A 7,897-nucleotide genomic window follows, 5' to 3' on the forward strand; every position below is an offset into this window, starting at 1 on the left:
TTAGGTACCTCAAGAATCATTAGGGAAATGCTTGGAATAATAAAAAGCATCTAAAAATCAATGAGAAAAGGAGTGAAAAACATACCAAGTGTGTCATATAATGGGACATATGTTACTGAATGGCTATTACAAGCCTGCAGCCACCAAATTTAAATCAAGTTTAGTACTAAACAGTTTCTTGCTGATCAAGTATCATTTTAATCTGAACAAAATTTGAAATCTTGTCGAAATTAAATAAATACTTTTCTAGAGCAGTAAAAGCATGGAGTTACTGTGCAACCCTTTTAATCTTGTGTAAGACTTAAAACCAGTATTCTTTAAGCATTACTTGCACAAGTAACAAGAAGATAAAACTTAAGATTAAACCAATAATGATAACTTGCTCATAAAAGAAGACCGACCTTATAATTATAGATTGATTTACGTCATCTGGAGAAGAAAAGAAAGAGTTAGAGTAAGGATTTGCTCAAAGACCGACCTTATCATAGTTGATTTTTATCCAAGGACAGCTAACATATAAAGTGTTTTCAATACAAATCATGTTACTATCATTAAGCTGGTGATTATGAAATATATTTAGTTTAAGAAGAAAGCATCACCTGTATGAGTAGTTCAGTTTTTAGTCGTTTACTTGCTTCATGTTCACTGCGTGCTTCAACGCGTTGACTAATGATTGCATCAATTTCATCAAGAAATATGGTTGAGGGGGACATGGTGTCTTGTAAGCTCAAATAACACCTTTATCAACTTCTCGGAATCACCTGCAATCTAGAATAAATTCTGTAAAAGTGCAGGCCCAGTTGCCCGCTATATTATAAACTAAACAGAGAAGAACAAGGAGCACTTTGAAAGCTCTTTCTCTTCCTTACAAGATAAAGGCAATTTAATCCAAACAAAGGAGGAATCTAGGCATTCAAATGAAGCAATGTCATCTAACATACAAGAATAATTCTAGATCCTCATAATTGCCAAACAAGAAAAATATTTGAATGCTCTGAAAATGTATTTAGTAACTTCTGAAAAACTTCAATGTCTTTTACACAAGCATATCCTCATTCTCATCATAGTTTTCATTGATTATTGGAAGATCATCATCTACAACTATTCTCGCTAATTTTATATTTGTATTTTCATCTGGAAAAAGAGACTCTAAGTCTTGTGGTGGATAATTATCATTGGATACTGCAATTTCGTCATCTTCACCCATATTATCTCCACCCATGTTATATAAATCTCTTGGCTTCAAGTGAATTGGTATGCACCATCCTTTTTCCTTCTCATCATCCACATAATATACCATCTGGGCTTCAGAAGCTTTAATATATGGCTCGTCATCTTCATGTTCACCAGTATGTATGAGCCTTGTAAAGTTCACAGATAAAAAATCCAAATTGTCCTTTTTGATTCCTCTAGGACTAGTTGTGTTTGCCCATTGACATTTAAACAAGAGAACTGTAAAGCCATTGTAGAAAAGCTCAATGATGTCTACCAACTTTCTATAATAAGGTACAGCACCAAAGTTCATTCGGGTATCTTTACTACTTGAGTAACTTCTTGTTCCAAATGTACCAAAGACTCCGCTATTCTGAGTTTTTAATCCATTATCCCTTGCCAAAGTTCAAAATCTATATCCGTTAACATCATATGAAGAGAACTTTCTTGCTTGGTCATATGGTCCTTGAGAAAGACTGATAAGAATGTCTTTATCTACATCAGGAAGTTTGTTGAGATTAGTACAAATCTAAAAGCACATTAACATGTTTGTGTTAGTCATAGACATATTGCAAAAATAGAAAATGAAATAAGTGAAATTTCTCTTACATGATTAGAGAACCAATCAACAAATTCTCTATGAACCTTTTTATCTATGTCAATAGTATCCCTTGTTCGGCTTCTTAATCTTTTCTTCACAATATCTCTATAATCTCTAAGATAGTTATCAACTGCTAAACTCTTGTGGAAAAATTTGCTAGACTCTTGTGGAATAATAATAAGGTTTGAAAAGTAATTTTAATAGTTAGAAAAGTTTTGATTCTTAAAAATAAATCCTTATCATAAAAAAGTCAAAGTATATATATATATATATATATATATATATATGGGAAATGCTTTAATTAAATTTGACGGTCCAAGATCCCAATAGCAGATGTCTTAGTTCTATCCTTCCTGATCCTGGTCCAACATTGAAAAACACTAATTCTGGTCCAAAACTGGTATTAAAGAGAAAGAAAGCACTAGTAAAAATAGCAACAGCAGTAGTCTCGCGATGTGAAATATATTAGCAATGGAGAATTGAAAATCTCATATATATATTAGCAATTTCATTTCTGTCTCATGACACATATGCTACATTAATTTATTTCCTATAATATAGAAGTTAGACACCTAAGTCAATATGAACACAAGAAAGTTAGTAAGAGATGGAATTTTTATACTAGTAGTGATGGTGGTCTTTTGCTTTTAGCTTTTGCTATAAATTAGTCATCAAGCTCACATCAAGTTTATAGGTGCACAAAAACAAAACTACCAGGTTTTATAAGGATGGACATAAGATAGAGAGATGAAATCTAAGACTAAAGTTCAGCTAATTAGCTTTTCCATTTCTAGTATAGCAATTTGCATAATTCAGGAAGATGACTAACCGATTCATGATGTCATCAAGGCACAAAAACATCAAAGAAATCAAGAGAAGAAATAATAAAGGGAGAATTCAAAGAAATCTAGTTGAAGCATTTCATCGAACATGTTAAGTGCAGAAAAAAGAAATCAGAGAATTCAAGATCATATATCCTAATACCGTAAGAGAAAAATATGCCACATTATTTATATGCAATTGAATAAATACATGATTATTACCTTCAAAGGAAGTTTCCTTTCTCTTCCTGTTGGATTAATCACACCCTTCTCCTTTAGATTCTTCAAGGCCTTGGTCCATGCAAATATCTATCCATCCCTCTTCAGAATTCAGATGCCTAACGTAGTGCAAAGCAAAAGTAGTGCAATCACAAATCATATGAAATGACCAAAGATATATTAGACACATGGAAAAATCTGTGCCTTTGTTCTTGAAACAAGAAACACACACAAAAGCTAACTCAAAGAAGAACATCATATATTATGATAAATTTTGCATTGCACAAAACCAGAGCGGCAACTCTGAAGTTGGTTACGAGATTAGATTGAAACCACAAATTCTACCTATGACTAATCCACAATATAAACTTAGAGCCAACTAAAAGCATTGTTAAATACTCAATTGAAGAGCTAATTCACAATATAATATGAACAAAAGTAAAACATCAAAGCGGAGACTATAATAAAACCTAATGATAAGAGCATTTTTAATGTCAAACTTGTACTGCAATAGCAATAGAAATAAGAGAAGGCAAAGAAAAAAAATCAAACAACTTTGGTTGAAGCATTTCATCGAACATGTTGAATATTATAGTTGAAAGAGAAGAAATGGTTACCGAAAAGAGCCCAGAGATTAAAGAGCTCCTGCTGAATTTAATCACACATTGAATTTACATCTCATAAAGAGGCAATATCAAAGCTAATCTAGTAAAATAGATCGATGAACAAAGAAATTTAAAAAGTTGAATCCATATATGTTAACACATCAAGTCATCAATAATCGATTAATCAGAAAACAAGATCTTGAGAGAGGCACAGAAACTAGACGAGAGCATATCAGTGGAGAGAATTGACCAAAGGTGGGAGAGTTCAGAGGCAGTGACGGAGACTGGGGGATCGGAGCAGAGAGCAGATTTGAAGCAAAAACAGAGCAATGGCGGAGAGAGGCACAAAAGAGAAAAAGAGAGCTGATCGGAGACTAGCTCAGAGGTGGCGAATGACAAATGCTAACTTTCTAGAGATTCATATTCAAATCTGCGAACGCCATCTTTCATCTCATCTCTGCAGTAGTAGGACTGAACGACGAAGAAAGCTGAACCACGAAGAACGTGAACCGCGAAGAGCACGAACACCATTGTTACCTTCTCATCTCTTCTCGTCTAATCTCAACTCCAATTGCTACATGACCAATTAAATCAGTTAGGGTTTTGGAAAATAGAAAATAAGAAGAAAAAGAAGCAAAAGAATAAATTGTTATGTTTCTTATTACTAGGACACTTAAATTTTTAGTAACGCTAAAAAAATTATATAAAGAAGTATCACCATTTTATTTAATAATGACCGTTTAAGTAAGGGTCATAAAATAAGTATAGTTATTCATCTAATTTAGTGTAGTGATCCTGTGCTAAACTTAATCACATACAATGCATGTATATAAAAAAGAAAGAGATGCCTGTTTACATGTACCCTTATTAACACTTCTTTAACATGTGTTGATTTTTTTATTATTTATTTAGAAAAAAATCCAAAATAATTTAATAAATGTTTCACAGAATTCAGGTTTATATAATACAATCCAACTCAATTAAGTTCATCAGCAAGTCATGCAAATTTAATTATGCCTCTTAATTTCATAATCCTTATTACTCTAACCATAAAAATTCGTAAAATATTGGTCCTACCAATCCGACACCTAATAAGAAACTTGAATGAAACTTTATCTCATAATTCTTGAATATCACACTCTTATAATTATCCTCTCTGAACTCTTCCTGACCTTAATGATCACTGATCAATTTATTAATTTAAGAAAAATTTTTAGTACTCCACAATTCTCTATTTACAGATTGTCGTTATCAATTTTCTTTAAATCTTATATCAGCATCATCATGAATCATAAAGGTTCTTATCCAACTCATTTTCATCTAAATAAGAACTTTCTTCAAAGGGGTCTACGCCCTCATCATGGCTAGGCACTAAGGTTATCCGAGTACCCGATAATATGTCAAACCGCTTATCTCCTAATTGATTAAGGACGTGTTTTACAACAAAGTACCAACAACACAAAATCTTAGAAAGATTTATCATATAACAAATTTCATCTTAACTCAATTTGAGCTCTTTCAAACGAGTCACATTGGTTCTAATCTCACCATCACTACTTTAGGTAGCAAACCCTTAGAATTCTCAAAATCCATATGTACATCAAGCAACTAGTTCTTCCGAGAATCAAAGACTCATACAAAATCAAACAATCAATCATACAAATAATCATTTCAACCAACACAACAATTTATCAAACAATTCATAATTGCGTCTAGATAACTTAGCATTCATGCAAGTATAGTTTTCTAATTTCAACTTCCTTTGATTTCTCACGTGCTCAAACTATCATCACTAGCTTTTTAACATTTCTAAGTTGTTTTCGACAATCTAATAGCATCCACATATACGCAATTCAACAATATTAAGTTAGCCAAACTTAATACCACGAATTATGCAAAGGTAAGACAATAGCATTAATCGAAAGGCGGTCATGCGCATAAAACTCTAATTCCTACTTCCTTGACAAGACCTAATGCATAACAGGCATTTAGAGTATGCAATGAAGTATAGTCAATTAATTTCTCAGGTTCCACAAAAATGATTGCTTTAATACCATAATGTAACACTTTTATTATCAGAATATCATATTTAAGTCATGATATTGCTAATGGCAAAGATATTATGAGCATACCCTGTATTACCTACTTACATATCATAAGAGTCTTTAAGAACGAAACTTAAAGCTAAAGGCATTTTTTTCAATTACTAAAACTTTAAATTTTAAATAAGAAAATATCCCATTATTATAAAAAATTATAAGTCCTAATTAATTTAAAATTCAATTTATCAAAACTTGATTTGATTACCTTTAATAAAATAATTTCTGAAAATAAAATTTTGAACAAATAAAATAAATTAAAACTGGTTCATAATATAATCTTTAAAAATTTCAGATTTTACACCAAAAACACTATCATAAGAGTTGAATTAACAAAGAGAATTCACAAAGAAGCAACAAAACAGAAAAAGACAGTAACTAAAGAACTCAAAAAAGATAGCACTCAACAAGTAAACCACCTCCTATAAATTGACTTAAAGCTAATGTTGATGCCGCCTTTGACAAAAAAAAACTGGAGATGCGGCAATTGATGTAATATTCAAGAATGTTAAAGGAAAATTAGAGTTCAGTCACCAAAAAAAAAGGAAAATTAGAGTTCGGATTCTTCAAAAAAATTAAAGTTCACTCTAGTTTAGCAACTGAGGCAAATGCAATTAGACAAACATTTATAGTAGTAGAAAATCTAGGAATGGGAAGAACAGAGACAGCCAACAATTCATTCATGCAATAAAATCTCAAGGTTCATTAGGAGAAATTAAAACAATTCTGCAAGATATTCAATTTCTGAGAAACCGATTGCCACACTATGGGTTTACCTGGCTCAAATAATTGTTCAGCTAATAACAAACTCGAACAAATTACAGGCGCATGGTGCATGTATCCTACACAAGAAGTTGCAGAAATAATAGGAAAAGATAAATTCGGAATAACTTGATAAATAATTGATAATTCTATTATTATAATGATTGTTTTGGTGTTACATTGAAAATGCTTTCCTACAAGTGTAAGGGCGTGTTTATGTTATTATCAGTAGTCATGGTTTTTCATTGTTGCTATATCTCTTAGAAATATTTCTTTTCTTTTCCTTTTTAATTCTTTCTTTCCATTTAATCTAAAATGTGTATTTAGAATTTACATTCTTCGATTTAATTTTACGAAATTTGATTTAAAATTTGTAGCGTTAATAAAGAAATTGTTGACTTTCTAATTTGTATGTTCGTTGATTATAAAACACTAAATACCACATTATATATAACAGAAGAAGAGGCTTAAATGAGATGATTGATTTAATTTTTACGAGAATTAGAGGGCTAGATCTAAATCATAAAATTTTGTGAATGAATATCAATATTTACTTTTATTCTTGAAATATCAAATTAATTTCCAATTTTAAGAAATTTTTCACAATTGATTTATACAGTAAAATATTTCAATTCAACTATAAATTGGTAAAATCAAAGTTCTGAATAATGATGAACTACTTAATAAGATTTTTCACAATTGTCATTAAACTTGTAAAATTAAATACTTAAAAGTCATTAAATAATATATTTATATAAAATATGTTCTTAAAAATAATTTTCTTTTATTTTAATTAACCTTTTAAAATTGGTTTATATTATTAAAATGAATATCGATTTGATCAGTTTATCTATTATATTTTTTTTATTGATTTTTAGCAACTTTTTTTTTAGCATGAACAATTTTAACAAGTGATCGATTCGCAACTAATATGATTAAATTGACCGATTCAATAAATTTTCGTAACAACATTATTTACCTCATAATCTATCAAAAGTTATTTATTCACAAGCAAATGAAATTGAAATATAGTGTAGAAATGAAATGAAAAGGACAAAAAGTTAATAAGAACTTAATTGTTAGAGCGGTCGCATGAGGCGATTTTATGTTTTTCTATTATTTAACTAACTCATAATTATTGGTATATATTGTACAATGCGCTAACTAGTGGAACTTTTTTTTTTTTTTTTTTTTTGATATTTTGTATGAAATTAAACTCTCAACCCAAATGGGGAGAAAACAAAATCGGCAAAATACATTAACTCTAAATCATAATACTCATTTTTTCTCTAAACAAACATGAATCACTAACAAAGGACATTCACAAAAATTTATTCTAATCCCCCCAACAAACACAACCATCATTCTTTCGGCATTATTATCAAGATAATAATCAGTTTGTAGATATGAATTATAATAACACCTGTGACTAACTATACCAGAACAATCACCAACTCCTAATTACACTAAAGGTACTCTTTTACCATTTACATCTTGTGCTACTTTTCTTCGCTTATCAATAAAAAAGTAATCTTTTGATTTTTTCATTATGAATTTCAAATGATAACTAAAAAAACT

General features: G+C 30.3%; 1 pseudogene; it reads right to left on the reverse strand.

Moving 5' to 3' along the window:
* Positions 1 to 1,036: 1,036 nt before the first annotated feature.
* LOC107625510 (uncharacterized) lies at positions 1,037 to 3,989 on the reverse strand (annotated as a pseudogene).
* Between the last annotated feature and the right edge of the window lie 3,908 nt (positions 3,990 to 7,897).

Source organism: Arachis ipaensis, chromosome B2, assembly GCF_059453495.1.
Source record: "Arachis ipaensis isolate K30076 ecotype BB chromosome B2, ASM5945349v1, whole genome shotgun sequence".
In the NCBI taxonomy this organism is placed as follows: domain Eukaryota; kingdom Viridiplantae; phylum Streptophyta; class Magnoliopsida; order Fabales; family Fabaceae; genus Arachis; species Arachis ipaensis.